Consider the following 15,941-nt stretch of genomic DNA (forward strand, 5'->3'; position numbering starts at 1 on the left):
GGTGGTGCTCATCCAGGGATTGTTATGCAGCTGCATATACTATTCAATGGACAAGGAGGTGGAACTCTCAGAAGGAGGAGGAGGAACTCTCAGAAAGGTTCAGGAGATACGCTCCTGTGAGCTCCCACTGAATCTGAGGCCTGCCAAAAGCACAAATCACTTGTACTCTCTTTTGTGATCCCTCAGCACCTTTTAATGTGGTATTTTTAAAAATGTACATCTAGGATTGCCAGGTCTGACTCAGGAAATATTTGGGGACTTTGCAGGCAGAGCCAGGAGCAAGGCTGTGAGAAGCACAACTGAACTCCGAAGTAAACTCTGGCCATCACATTTAAAGGGAACACACTCCTTTTAAATAAATGCCTTCCCTTTATTTGAAACAATGGAGAATGGAGGAACCTTTTGGGGGGGGGGGGCTCATAGAATGGATCAATACCCATGGATCAATTATCCATTATACTCTATGGGTACTAGTCTCCATAGGGTATAAAAGAGAGCCCAGTTGACATTCAATCCCCTCCCCCTGCTTTCTATAGCCCTGAAGTGGGAGGGGGGAGAAGGCCTCCAAACCAGGCAATCCCCTGCCCCCAACTGGGGATTGGCAACCCTATATCATAGATACCTAAAAAAAGTAATATGTGAATACAAATATGAGTTTAAGTATATAGCTATCATAGTGACAGACTTCACATTTCTGGGATCCAAGATCACTGCAGATGGTGACTGTAGCCATGAAATTAAAAGATGTTTGCTCCTTGGGAGGACAGCTATGGCGAACCTGGGCAGTATAGTAAAAAGTAGAGACATCACCCTGCCAACAAAAGTCCATATAGTCAAAGCGGTGGTATTCCCAGTAGTAATGTATGGCTGTGAGAGCTGAACCATAAGGAAGGCTGAGCACAGAAGAATAGATGCTTTTGAGATATGGTGCTGGAGAAGAATCTTAGAGTCCCTTGGACAGCAAGAAGATCAAATCAGTCAGTCCTAAGGGAAATCAACCCAGACTGTTTCCTGGAAAGTCAGATGCTGAAGCTGAAGCTCAAATGCTTTGGCCACCAAATGAGAAGGGAGCACTCCCTGGAGAAGATCCTGATGCTGGGAAAGACAGAAGGCAAAAGAAGAAGGGGATGGCAAAAGATGAGATGGCTGGACAGTGTTACTGATGTAACAAACACGAATTTGAGCAGACTTCGGAGGATGATGGAAGACAGGAGGGTCTGGTGAGACTTTGGGGTCGCAAAGAGTCGGACTCGACTGTGTGACTGAACAACAAAAATCATACTTTTAGCATGGCTCTTCTTCCAAGAAATGTAAATGGTTGTCCCTTTCTCTATTTTACCCCTGAAACAATTTTTTAAGCCTGAAAAGGAGAAGGTGAGAATAAAGTGGAGATTCAGGACCTGTAGAAGTGGGGATAATTCTGTAAAAGCAGTTTCCTTTGGCTGAAAGCTGAATCAAATGTGTTGGGGAACCAATGGAAGAATGTTGTAAACCACTCTGAGTCTCCACTGGGGAGAAAAGTAGAGTATAAAACAAACAAACAAACATTAATAATGCAAGGAGAACAAGAAACTGGCCCAGTGAGAATAATGGTTAGGGTTGTCAATCCACCAGTAGGGGTAAGGGATCTTTAGTTTCCATTTCCAACTACTGCTCTGAGTGTCAATGGAAGACAATTTTTTTTTTAGTTTAAAAAATCGCCATCAGACTGATGGCATGACATCACTTCTGGCAGGAACCTGGGAGTGACATATCTCTGTAGAAATCACTGGAAACTCTACAGTAAAACCACTTCTAACAGCCACCTTTCCATGTCCCCATGATCTCCCACCCTATTAATGATTGAACCAAGTCTCTCCAATTCTAGTCCAACCACTACATTACACCGTATAATTATCAGAAAGCCAGATTGGCTGAAACTGCCTGTGGAATACAAAAATGGATTTGTTGCTATACCAGCCCTCAACCTGAAATCCACTTCCCTTAGTGAGCTGGCTTGGTTTCCTTGTATTAGATTTTTGGTTCTCCATCGAACTTGGTTCAGCTTTCAACTAGAGTCACTTGCTTTTACAGATATCCCTAATGATCGTGAACTGACAAAAATTATTTCCAATTCACACTAAAAACTATAGGCACATGCGAAATACAAAGGAAAATTGGAGACAAACTGCTCTGAAGGAATGATATGCAGGTTGTAAGGGTAAAGGTTAAGGGTTATGCAGTTTACTGTACACTATTTATATCCTTGCTTCCTGGCAGATGGTGTTGTAACCTTGAATTGCAGGACAGGAAGACAGAAAGTCTGTCACAAAAGTGGCTTTATAGTACTTTCTTTATATAGGTCAACTGTTTCAGATAAACAGCTATCGATGCCTCTTAAGTACCGTAATAAACATTAGCCAGCTGGTCTGGAGAATAGGATTAAGTTTGTTACTAAATTAGGATTCTCTTAAGTCACAGTGCACTGAAGACAGCAAACTGAGTCCTCAAAAAGAAGAGAATCAACCATAGCAAATCCACCTATCCAATTAAGAGGCCTCCAAGAAGCATACTGTATGTTTCAAGGTCAGAAATAAGGAGGAGCTATGCAAAGCTGTGCAGTTGGATGGAGTTGATGGGGAAGTGAAAGACTAGTAAGAATTCTTGAGAGGAAACACGAGTATCTCCTTAAATCGTATCTATTTTACATTGTGGCATTAAATGCCCTTGATTTCAACAAAACATACCGCAGAGGATTAGATTGTTAGTATATGAGTTGAAGATTACTTCTTAGATATCAAGTTTATGAAGTTCTGTTAAAGTAAATGTGCCTGAGGCCAAAAGGAGTAATTATCTGCAGAAATGAATTTTATACATATCTTGCACTATATTGAGTTTTGCAGTTTTTGATTCTGGATGACCTAGGGGTGCCATCTCTGGGTTGGGAAATACCTGGAGTTTGGGGCAGGGGGGAGAGTGGCTTTCTGGAAAGGAGGGACTTCAGTGGGGTATAATGCCATAGAGTCCTCCTTCCAAAAGATCTTCAGCTACCACCTTGAGGTCAGCAATCCCAGGATGATCAGAATGGGTTTCTAGTCTATGGCACAGACATTGTTATAGTAAATATATTGTTATAAATGTGTTCCAGAGATTTTTGAAAGATTCTTTTACCAGGCAAATCTGAATCTATTATTTCCCAGTTTTTTCCTCACTATATTAGAATGCACAGAGCATTGACTAAACTGGTACAATTGGGGGAAAAGAATTAATAACAGCTATATTTATTTATTTATTTATTTATTTATTTATTTATTTATTTATTTATTTATTTATATTAAGATTTATACCCCGCCCTTCTCATCTAGGTGTCTATATAGAAGCAAGGGAAGATAATTTTCAAAAAAAGTGTTCAAATCCTTTATCTTTTATCTGTGCATTTTAAATAATTCTCTATAGGCATTTTGCGGACTTGAAAGCAATAAAGAAAAATGATAAGACTCATTTTAAAAGGCAAATGATTTCACTAAACAAAGATGTCACATGAAAACATCTCATAAGCTTGGCTGGCAGGGATGCTTAATAACCTGAAATCTCCTGCTATGATGGAATCTCAGAGTGTGCAAGTTAAGAAGTAACACTAAAGCAGAAGTACTACTTGCTTCAGCCACATCCTATCACCAAATACTAATATGAAAGCACTTATCCAAGAGCTGTAGAATTAATATGAACTATCCTATGGACAGTTTTAGGGAGCATTGCCATTGCATATCCGTTTACATTAAAAACTAATAAGTCACCGGGTCCGGATGGCATACATCCGAGAGTTCTGAAAGAACTCAAAGTTGAACTTGTGGATCTTCTAACAAAAATCTGTAATCTTTCATTGAAATCTGCCTCCGTTCCTGAGGACTGGAAGGTAGCAAATGTCACCCCCATCTTTAAAAAGGGTTCCAGAGGAGATCCGGGAAATTACAGGCCAGTCAGTCTGACTTCAATACCGGGAAAGTTGGTAGAAACCATTATCAAGGACAGAATGAGTAGGCACATTGATGAACACGGGTTATTGAGGAAGACTCAGCATGGGTTCTGCAAGGGAAGATCTTGCCTCATTAACCTGTTACATTTCTTTGAGGGGGTGAACAAACATGTGGACAAAGGAGACCCGATAGATGTTGTTTACCTTGACTTCCAGAAAGCTTTTGATAAAGTTCCTCATCAAAGCCTCCTTAGAAAGCTTGAGAGTCATGGAGTAAAAGGACAGGTCCTCTTGTGGATCAAAAACTGGCTGAGTAATAGGAAGCAGAGAGTGAGTATAAATGGGCAGTCTTCGCAGTGGAGGACGGTAAGCAGTGGGGTGCCGCAGGGCTCGGTACTGGGTCCCATCCTCTTTAACTTGTTCATAAATGATTTAGAGTTGGGAGTGAGCAGTGAAGTGGCCAAATTTGCGGATGACACTAAATTGTTCAGGGTGGTGAGAACCAGAGAGGATTGTGAGGAACTCCAAAGGGATCTGTTGAGGCTGGGTGAGTGGGCGTCAACGTGGCAGATGCAGTTCAATGTGGCCAAGTGCAAAGTAATGCACATTGGGGCCAAGAATCCCAGCTACAAATACAAGTTGATGGGGTGTGAACTGGCAGAGACAGACCAAGAGAGAGATCTTGGGGTCATGGTAGATAATTCACTGAAAATGTCAAGACAGTGTGCGTTTGCAATAAAAAAGGCCAACGCCATGCTGGGAATTATTAGGAAGGGAATTGAAAACAAATCAGCCAGTATCATAATGCCTCTGTATAAATCGATGGTGCGGTCTCATTTGGAGTACTGTGTGCAGTTCTGGTCGCCGCACCTCAAAAAGGATATTATAGCATTGGAGAAAGTTCAGAAAAGGGTAACTAAAATGATTAAAGGGCTGGAACACCTTCCCTATGAAGAAAGGCTGAAACGCTTAGGGCTCTTTAGCTTGGAGAAACGTCGACTGAGGGGTGACATGATGGAAGTTTACAAGATAATGCATGGGATGGAGAAAGTAGAGAAAGAAGTACTTTTCTCCCTTTCTCACAATACAAGAACTCGTGGGCATTCGATGAAATTGCTGAGCAGACAGGTTAAAACGGATAAAAGGAAGTACTTCTTCACCCAAAGGGTGATTAACATGTGGAATTCACTGCCACAGGAGGTGGTGGCGTCCACAAGCATAGCCACCTTCAAGAAGGGGTTAGATAAAAATCTGGAGCAGAGGTCCATCAGTGGCTATTAGCCACAGTGTGTGTGTGTGTGTGTGTGTGTATATATATATATATATATATTTGGCCGCTGTGTGACACAGAATGTTGGACTGGATGGGCCATTGGCCTGATCTAACATGGCTTCTCTTATGTTCTTATGTTCTTAAAGGTTTGGCCATGGTGGACAGAACAAGGTTTGGAGCCAAAGCAGCAAGGAAGAAGTAGTTCCACTAACCGTTTGTGATAGAATCTGTATAGTACTGAGTACTACAGTCAGGTCCGTAGCTACGGGGTGGGGCAGTCTCTCTATTGAAGCCCCCCTTCCCTCTGTAGGACCCCTCCATTGGGAGGGAGAGAAAGTGAGAGAGAGAAAGAGCGCAGGAAGAACAGTGCGGCCTTGCGTTTAAAGCCCACCTCTGTTTGTCTCAGCAATACCCTGCAGGTTCAGCAGCAGCAGTGAGCCTCCCTCGTTCCGGTGCCCCACTGTGCTCTGGGGTCCACTGCCACTTCCCTGGTTCTGCCACCATGTCTCAGCCCAGCCTTGTCCTCCTCCTCATTGTCCTCCTCCTCCCCCCAGTACTCAGCACTGGAGTGGTGACAGCTGAGTGACCAAGGAGTTTGGTCATTCTGCTGTCTTGTCCCCTCCAATAGAGCCACCAGCTGCTGCTGCCACCAGTGCTCTTTTCCTGGCCGGCAGTGAGCAGTAGTTCTAAGCTGAGCTCTTCTTACTTTGCTGCCATGGCAGCAGCCAAACTGCACCCGAGGCTGGAATGGAAACAGCCCCAGCCGCTGAGGTGAGCTAAGTGGCGGAGCTCTTCAGCCTCTGGATTCCAGCATTCCCTGCCCCCCACCCCCACTGAGGAAGTGAGTGTGACTTTCTCAGGGACCGCAGGCAGGAGGGAAGGTCAGCTGCAGAGAGAGAGCATAAAAGAGAGAGTTGGGGCCGGGTGGCTGGCTGCTGGAAGAAGCAGCCAAGCCCCATGGCCCCCCCACCCAAAATTTTATCCCCTGGGCCCCCCAACCCAAACATTTTTTGCTACAGGCCTGACTACAGTACAGTATTCTTCCATTTGTACAAGATATTATACAACTTATGACACATTTTCTTCAGCAAATCTTTTGATTTATATTAATGGTTTTGCACAGCACTCTAGTATCAAATGTAAAATGAGTAGAAGCTGTCTTCCACACGTAGAAAAGCACTTGGGGATCCAACTGACAGAACATATCAGTTATTCCCAAGATAGGCCATAGGCGTTTGGATACTTTACACAAAATATTACAATAAGGCCTCCCTTAAATTATTTATTTATTTATTTATTTATTTATTTATTTATTTATTACGTTCAACTTATATCCCGCCCTCTCCGCAAGCGGACTCAGGGCGGCTCACAACATCATGTCAATACAGTTAAACCAATAAAACATATAAAACCATAATTTACATATTTCAATTTTTAAAAACATGTTACAATTTTTAAAACTATTCTATAGTGCTGCATCCGTACAATATAGGCGGCATTGAATTCCGAACAGTGATCACTGGCATTCTATGTGATGTCCGGTGGCAGCCCTCTTTCCGCCAAGCATCGAAGGCCTGCTTGAACAATTTGGCCTTACAGGCCCTGCAGAACAGCAGCTCTTTTGGAGCTGCTGTACTTAGCAACCCCTGTTCACCTTTCCAGGTTGACCTTTGCATTTGTGGAAACACATCCTCAAACATTTGTAAAAACTCCCTACTTTTATGGTTTCCAGTTCTACCCTTATTGGAGATGCAAATACCCAAAGCGTTTACTGGAGTCTACTAAGAAAACGTCATGATGTGATTTCACCCCATGGGTCGGTAATGACTCAGTGGTTGCACACTGAACATCCATAGAGAACTGCCATAGGCATTTGCTTAACTTTTGGCTGGACTGTGGTGACCATTCCTTGCTACCATTAACTGGATTTACTGCTCATATACCCACACTTCAAGCTTGCCACCAAACTAGCAGTTGTCTTGCATTGAATGACACAGATTTTCCATGTGTACCGATATTTTACCCTGACCTGGATAGCCCAGGCCAGCCCAGTCTCATCAGATCTCAGATCACATCAGATCTAAGCAGCTCAGCCCTGATTAATATTTTGATAGGAGACCACCAAGGAAGTCCAGGCAATGGCAAACTACCTCCGCTCATCTCTTGCCTTGAGAAAATCCTACAAGATTGGCCATAAGTCGGCTGTGACTTGATGGTATTCTACCACCATTAATATTTTAAATGAATGCAAGTCACCCACCATGGTTTTGGAAAATGTTTTTTTTTTTCAAACCTCTTTCAAATATTGGGTTTAAATATGCTTAACTCTTGGCTGGACTGTGGTGACCATTCCTTGCTGCCATGAACTGGATTTACACTGCAGGGTATTAAACAGCATTGCATTAGACAAAACTAGGGCTGCCAAAAAGCCGAAGAAAAATGTCCTGTCCCTGTACTAAAGCTTAACATGTGGAAATTGAAAATTGAAACTTTTCACAGCATGCAGGTAAACAACATCCATTGGTAAATAATATCCCAATAAGCATTTATTAAAAGGAACAGGACATCTTCCCCCAAATGACTGACACCCCTAGGAAAAACAGGAATGTAAGCAGGGAACTGTATACTTCAATATACTTTTAATAATTTCCAAAACCTTACTTGAGTTCCTTTAGATTTTTTCCCCTTGTTCTGCCATTTTAGACTTTGACATTACAATTTTTAATAAAAACTGATTCAGCATCCTGCAAGTATGAGTGTGGTGACTGGTTCAATTACTTAAAAAAACTAATGCATGACCTCCCATGTTTCTGAAGGAGGAGACTCACAACATCATCCAGCTGTTAACAATGTATTATGAATGTAATGATATTTCTGCCCTTCCAGCAGTTACAATTAAACTCTTAAAATAGGTAGTGAGTCATGTTAACTATGGCTCCCAAAATGTTGAACTATATGGAGCCTCTCTCTCTCTCTCTCACACACACACACACATTTACTTACTGAAAAGGAAAATATGATGCATTAATATTCCCCCACCCATTCATACCTTAACAAAAACATAAAAATCCTGGTTTTGCTTAGGTCGCTTGGCAATGAAGTGTTTCTTCTGCTTCAGTTACTGAACCATAATCTTAGTACAATCCCCTGAAGCAATAACTAAAGATCATAAGCTTGCTGATATAAAATCATGGGGCAAAGGACTGTGTTTTTAATAAGCCAACAAGCATTAGGTTTCATTATCTATACCAGGAGTGTCAAACTCTTTTGTTAGGATGGCCAGATCAGATATAAATGAGACCTTGTTGGGCCAAGCCATGTTGGGCCAGGCCGTGTGTGTCCCTATTTAAGATTAAGTAGCAGAGATATAAATTTTATAAAGAACACAGACAAACACAAGTACATTTTTTTTTAAAAAAAAATTAAAACATGCTTAAGACATTAGAACTTGTTGATCTTAAAGGTGCTTCCTTTTATCTCTCCCATGGAATCCAGAGAACTGGGCAAAGGAAGCTCTGGCTCTTCCCTTCCTTCCCCAGGGGGCCATGAGGGGGAGGAGCCTCAGCCAATAGTAAGAATTGAGGCTTGGCTCAGTAGCTCTGCTGTGCAACTGAGGGATCCTGGCAAAGCAAGCTCTCCCTCCCCCCTTCCTCTCCAAGGGAGGAGCCTCAGCCAATGGAGAAATTAGAGACTTTACTCTGTAGCTCCTGTGCTAATCAGCAAGCCTTGCAAAGCAAGCTGTGATACAGAAGGAAAGGGGGGGGGGCGAAGGACGCAGATGACAGCCAGTTGCTTGGGGGCCTGATTTGGCCCCCGGGCCACATGTTCACCACCCCCCCAATCTATACTGCTTTCGTCTTATGTGCTCCCTTTGTTGGCAGAGAAAAACACTAGAAAGGAGTTAGCTGGTTAGTGTAAAGAAACCAGATTTTTTTCCCCTCATGACACCCTCAGTGAATTATCCAATTTGTACTGTCCCTTGTGCCTCCCAATACTTTTACTCCCTTGCCCCTACTCACCTACTGCTCCTCCTCCAAGCTAGTATTGAATCCTAACTGCCTTCAGTTCCAGTAACTGAGGAGGTAGATTGGACTACGTCACCTCACTGTAAAATTTCTTCTGTGTATAAAACTCCCCGTAAACAGAAATATACCACTGCAGGAAACTTGCTAAAATAGAACTTCCCCCCTCATATGCTAGTTGTTTTTTGTACTTGCAGGGAGAAGACTTTTATTTTTTTTAATGCAACAGAGCATTAAAAATGTCACCACTCACTAAAATGGTACATTCCAACATAAGTCAGGCTTGCCAGACCCTAGGTCCTGGCACAGGACCTCCCAGTTTTGCAGGCTCCTCCCTGCCACCAGCCAGTTGGCCAGTGGGGGGAAGCCCTGCCCCAACTGCCATGATGTGCCCTTATATTTCAGCAGGTTTAGAAACTTGCTAACTGCTTATGTTTTGAAAGAGGTGTGTGTGTGCCTTTAAATCTCAGTGAGAGTAAAGATGCAGGGGGTGGAGGCAAGCAGGCAGAGACAGGTGACTCTTCCCAGTGAGTGTGAGAGAGAGGAAGAGATAGTCCAGTCTTTCTGTTTGTTTAGCATTCCTTTCAGAAGTCTTTTGCATAGTAAAAGGGATAGTAAAGAGTTAACTAGAACCTGATTATGGGATGGAGTTAAACTCCACCACCTGCACTGTTCTGCTCAGTACTTTCATTCTCCTCTGTTAGTCTGAAGAAGTTGGTTGAAATCACACCTTGAATTCAGCAAGAGCTCACAGGAGCACAGTTCCTGAATCTTTCTGATGGTTCTCCCTCCTCCTCCTCACTTACCTTGTCCATTGAGTAGTAGGTGCAGCTTCATAACAATCCCTGAATTAGGAGAGTGGAAGTCAGCCAGCCACCAGGAGCTTTGCCACACCCCTAGCAGCCCTCATTAACCCCTGGAGAAGCCCGCACCAGCCTTTCTCTACTTCTTATGTGATTTTGGGTGGTGGGTGGCTTGCTGACCTTTTGACTGTGGAGGGGGGCAGCCAAGGAAAGCCCCAGGTGAGTGAGGCTTGCTTGGGCTGGCTGGATCTCTAGTCAGCCCAAGCAGGTCTCGCATGCCCGGAGCTCTCCTTTCTTGTGTTGGGTTCCTTTTTCCGGGGGGGGGGGGTTGTGGCATATGCTAATGAGTTATGCGAATGAGCTCCACCACCTATTTTTCTACAAAATGACCCCTAGTCATCCAGCAACTTCCCTGAAAAAAGTACTCCAGTGAGATCACAAAAGTATGGGCTTGCAAACTTTATTTTTACTGCTTTGTGAGTGTGTGTGTGTTCACTTTCATTTAGCAGAAATACAACCACTGGGGAACACTTTGAAGGCAAAAAAGAGTAGGAGGAATTGAAGACTGTATTCAGGGGAACTGTACTGCTGTATTTTCATTATTTATTTGGAATAGGAAAGTCTCTAGTTCCATCCCCAAAGTCCCCAGATATTTCCTGAGTTGGACCTGGCAACCATACTTCATAATATAAGAGTAACAACAACAAAAACTCAGAACAAAGTCAAAATTAGCATATTTAATAAAAGTATTAAAACGTTTACTGCATAAAATGTTTTCTATATCCATACTTGTTTGATAGTACACAGATAGTACACTTGTTCAGGTTGATGGTTGGCATTAAATATACACCTAATATTGGAGTTTATCTGTCATTCCTCTGATAAGGTTTTCATTTGAGAATGGAATTTCATAGTTTGCCTAGCAATTTATTGAATTTTTAAAATTCTGAATATATATTGATTTCAGGTTTGCCCTTTCCCCTTCACGGGTAAGAGATCCCCTGCCCCCAGCTCAGATTTCGCATTCCACTTTTGTGAGAGAAATATAATGATAAAAATTGCAGTTGGGCAATGGCATGTATCACTTCCCAGGAAAACCTGGAAGTGATATCAGCTCACTCTAGGAACCACAGGAAATTCTATGGTCTTACATAAAATTTCAGGTGATTCCTATCGAGGCATGGCAACACTTCCATGTCCCCTCCTTAGGGGAGGGACGGTGGCTCAGTGGTAGAGCATCTGCTTAGGAAGCAGAAGGTCCCAGGTTCAATCCCTGGCATCTCCAAAAAAGGCTCCAGGCTAATAGGTGTGAAAAACCTCAGCTTGAGACCCTGGAGAGCCACTGCCAGTCTGAGAAGACAATACTGACTTTGATGGACCAAGGGTCTGATTCAGTGTAAGGCAGCTTCATATGTTCATATGTTCCAGGTTTTTTCCCAGAGGTGATGTTACACCATCAATGACACCCCCGTCCATGTTCCCTCTCTCTCCCAGTGGCTGGAAACCCTAATTGATTTTGACCATAATGTATGATGTAGCATTATAAATTCACAATGTTTTATAACTACAATATAAACATGTGAACTCAGGATTTTACAGGGTTCTGTACTATGGCTTTAATCTTTCAAAATCCAATTCATTGGCAGGACATGCCACAAGGACCTGTGATAAGGTTGCTAACCTGAGGCAGTAATACCAACAGCTGATCTCCAGAGCACAGAGATGAGCTCCTCTGTAGTAGATGGCTCCTTTGGAGGGCAGACTCTATGGCAACATATCCCTGCCGAGCTTCCTCCCCTCCTCTTCCCAAACTCCACTGTCCCCAGGAACACCCCCAAATTTCTCAAGCTGGGGTCAGCAACCCTATTCTGTGAATATCTCTCACTTGTAACCTCTTGTTCATTTAATATAAAATTAAAGAAGAAGAAATTGGATTTATACCCCACCCATTACTACCCAAAGGAGTCTCAGAGCATCTTACAATCTCCTTTCCCTTCCCCTCTCCATAACAGACACCTTGATGTAGGTGGGGCTGAAAGAACTTTCCCAAGAACTGCTCTTGAGCAGAACAGCTCTGAGAGTTATGACTGACCCAAAGTCACTCCAGCTGTAGCATGTGGAGGAGTGGGGAATCAAACCTGGTTCTCCCACCTAAGAATCCACATTCTTAACCACTACACCAAACTGGTTCTCAAAGTGGTATTCAGTCGCTGAAATTATTCCTAGCATGTGAATTTCAGATTATTATTTTTTTAAATCTTACTGGTACTGGTAAACTTCATTCTGCTGAGGAAAACTACATACATTCCAGCTAGACATTAATTTAATTTTTCCACATTTTCATTTTAACATTACATTTGGTCTTAAATCTCAACTGGAAATGTCAAAGCTACCAGGGCATGGTAGGGCACATGCTACCAGGGCACAAACACATTTGGCTCATTGTTGTGTCTGTCCTTGCAAATTGTTAGATTTTGTTGAGGCAAGTATATTTATATCCTCACATGTCAGTTTTAAAAGATGCACACACACTAGTGTAAGTGTCTGTAAAAACAGAAGCATCTTCACACCAATTGCTATGAACATCCTATGTGAGTCGTGAATCATCAGTACTTGTCAACTTGTTCATTTGTTCTAGAGTCATCAATTCAATTAATTCAACAACTTAAATATATGTTCTCAGAGCCCTAAATACCACTATATAATTCAGAGACATGAATAAATTTTTATATCCATTTTTTCCCATCACTCCATTTTCTGGTTTTAACTATCACTATTTTAGAACAATCTTAACTTATTTATGATTTACCTCACAATGATATTGACCCCACAGATAAAGCTCTGTGGGCAAAACAAAATACAACTTCTCACTTCTTACTTAGTAACCATATTGTTCAGGAGATACTAAATCAGTTAGGTGATATCTATTTCAGCAACTTCTGTGGGTGTTGTATATAATTTTTTTACACATCCATCAGGTATAACATTTCAGAGAGTTGCTGTTTTTTTATATGAAGATTCCTCCCCCTACCCCAAACTCTAAGGTTATTCATATTGTTTTCCTCATGCAGCTGTGAAGAAAAGTCTTCTTCTCTGAGGAACTGTGTGCCTCCACAGCAGAGTGGTGAGGCTTGTGACCTGCCAGAGAAAAGAACCTATTTAAATATTTCCCTGTGGTTCTTTTGTAAATTTTTGAGACACAGCCAAACTATTCCTGTCACAAACAGCTGATCCAAATTACCTCCATGAAAGAAGACATACCCCTTGCTGAGAAACTACATAGAGCTCTTGATAATGGATACGTGCTTTGCACGCCTTTTATATTGTTCCCTAAATGCATCTTTCTCTTTAGTAGTATGCTGCAGTGTAGATACCTAGCGGACACAAACAACAGATGTGGTGTGAGCCTGTGCTTCAAGTATGTAACTTTGGAAAGCAAGTAAATAAAGGAGAAAGCTTGGCCAGAATCCTTCTGCTTGATATCTAAGCCTTTTTCAGTCATGTACTGGAAACCGGGCAACTGCACAGAGAAAGAAAATGCTATATATGGTTCTCCAACTAGTCATGACCACCATTTTGTCTGAAAGGGGCAACAGACACATTTTCAGTCTGGCCATTCGTGTCCAAAATCCTTTTAGGCACAATGGCAATTGTATGTATTAGGACAAGAGTGGCCAAACTGTGGCTTGGGAGCCACATGCTGCTCTCTCACACATATTGTGCAGCTACCATCGAGAGGAAGCAGACACAAATGTACTCCCCCCTCCCATGTGATTGCTGGCTTATGAGCATGTACTCTACACAGAGCACTATTCCTGTGATCAGGAATACTGTTGTTTTTAACATTCCAATCACTGGGATGGTGCCTGTGCACATACACTTCCAATGTGCATGGTCTCTGTGCTCATGACTTGGTGATCACTACTAGGCTTGTGGCAGGACACATTCATACTCAGTCTCCCTCTATGCATGGTGATCTCCATGTCTGCAATGCTGCACATAGAGGGCTACAGTCAGTGCTAAGATAACAAGAATTTTCAAAATATCTCATTAGCTGGGCTACTTTTTCTAAAACTTCTTTTTCCTATTGGATCTATTGTTCATGCTTTGGTAAATCTTTTGCTTTAGACCTCAGAACTTTGAGTCAACTGACTCCAGAAATATAATTTTAGAGAACACCTGTAGTAGATGAGAGTAGGGTTGCCAATCCCCAGGTGGGGGCAGGAGACCCCCCCCCCCGCTTCAGGATCGTCAGAAAGCGGGGGGAGGGGAGGGAACTGTCTGCTGGCAACTCTATTATTCCCTATGGAGATTTATTCCCATAGAAAAACATGGAGAATTGATCCAATGGTATCTGGGGCTCTGGGGGGGCTGTTTTTTGGGGTAGAGGCACCAAATTTTCAGTATAGCATCTAGTGCCTCTCCCCAAAATACCCCCCATGTTTCAAAAAGATTGGACCAGGGGGTCCAATTCTATGAGCCCCCCAAAAAGGTGCCCCTATCCATTATTTTCTATGGAAGAAAGGCACTGAAAAGGTGTGCCGTCCCTTTAAATGTGATGGCCAGAACTCCCTTGGAGTTCATTTATGCTTGTCACACCCTTGCTCCTGGTTCCGCCCCCAATATCTCCTAGCTCCACCCCCAAAGTCCCCTGGCTCCACCCCCAAAGTCCCCAGATATTTCTTGTATTGGACTTGGCAACCCTAGATGAGAGATAGTTTGAAAGAGCATTCCTGCTTTCTGGATTGCAGGAAAATTTCATTGAACTAATTGTGCCATGCATTCCTTTTATGTGTAGATCAAATATCCAAAGATATGCAATAGTATCACAGAAAGCCAGTTTTTGCGGTTGCTCTTCAAAGCTCTGACTTTGTATGAAGGCTTTAAATTACTGCCTTCTATGCAGAGCAGTGCTGAATTAATCATCAGTCATTATTGTGGCAAAGTATATTCAGGTTCAGAACTGCCCACATGCACTCCTGGAATTCTGATTGCTGGTTCCTCACAGTTGATGACTTACTGGAAACTCACATGAACACTGTGACAGCACACTTGCTCCCATAGTTACATGATATTTTTATGGGTGACTCAATCTTGAGTTATGGATAATTGAAAGACAAAAACAGAACCATGAGGCACTGTTCCACCCAACCAAGTTCCCCTCCTCAACTTATGTTGCTCCAGTTGATGCCTGTGGTCCATGAGTTGTGTGTGTTCTACAGACAGTAAATGACTCAGGGATGACTTATTTAAGCAAAATGTGTCAAGTAAAGAATTTACAGCAATATGCTCTTTGCAGAGAATAAACCAACTCGCTGGAAGGTATTCAGACTAATTAGTTGGAAGAAATTGATAGAGTGCTTGTCTCAGGCTACACTTTGTGGATGCCAAAACTGTGTTGGAAGGGGGAAAAACAACGAAAGAAAAAACAGCTACAAAGGGCAGAAATGAAAACATTGGACTGTGAGGTTTCATTTTTCTTGTAATACCAGGCTCAGGGTGGGAAGAGTGAAAATATATCGATAAGACAAAGAAATTTTGATGTTTCTCTTGGAAGCACACTCAGGACCTTCCCATGATAGTTTCAAGCCAGCACTGCATATTGTGACAGGAAAAGAGCCACCCAAATACCGTATTTTTTGGACCATAAGATGCACCCCCCCCCAAAAAAAAAGTGGGGGGGGAAAGTGTGTGCATCTTATGGAGCGAAGGGACGATAGGACGTACCTTCCTCCGGGGGGGGGGGGCGGCAATCCGCTGCCTCCGCCTCCGATCCCGGCGCTTCCCCTGCCTCTGCCTGCCTGGCTCCAGCTCTGCTTCCAGCAAGCGCTGGGATCGCTCCACGCTGCCCCACCGCAAACCTAGCGCTTTGCGAGCGCCGGCTGCGGA

General features: G+C 42.8%; 1 protein-coding gene and 1 non-coding gene across 2 annotated transcripts in view; one reads left to right on the forward strand and one right to left on the reverse strand.

The window, feature by feature from the left end:
- Positions 1–15,941, reverse strand: part of SPHKAP (SPHK1 interactor, AKAP domain containing) — a 123,056-nt gene that overhangs the window by 49,975 nt on the left and 57,140 nt on the right. The gene's annotated exons all lie outside the window — the stretch shown is intronic.
- TRNAP-AGG (transfer RNA proline (anticodon AGG)) lies at positions 11,271–11,337 on the forward strand. Its single transcript has one exon. It is a non-coding gene; the product is annotated as a tRNA-Pro (tRNA).

Source organism: Heteronotia binoei, chromosome 6 (genome assembly GCF_032191835.1).
Source record: "Heteronotia binoei isolate CCM8104 ecotype False Entrance Well chromosome 6, APGP_CSIRO_Hbin_v1, whole genome shotgun sequence".
NCBI lineage: Eukaryota > Metazoa > Chordata > Lepidosauria > Squamata > Gekkonidae > Heteronotia > Heteronotia binoei.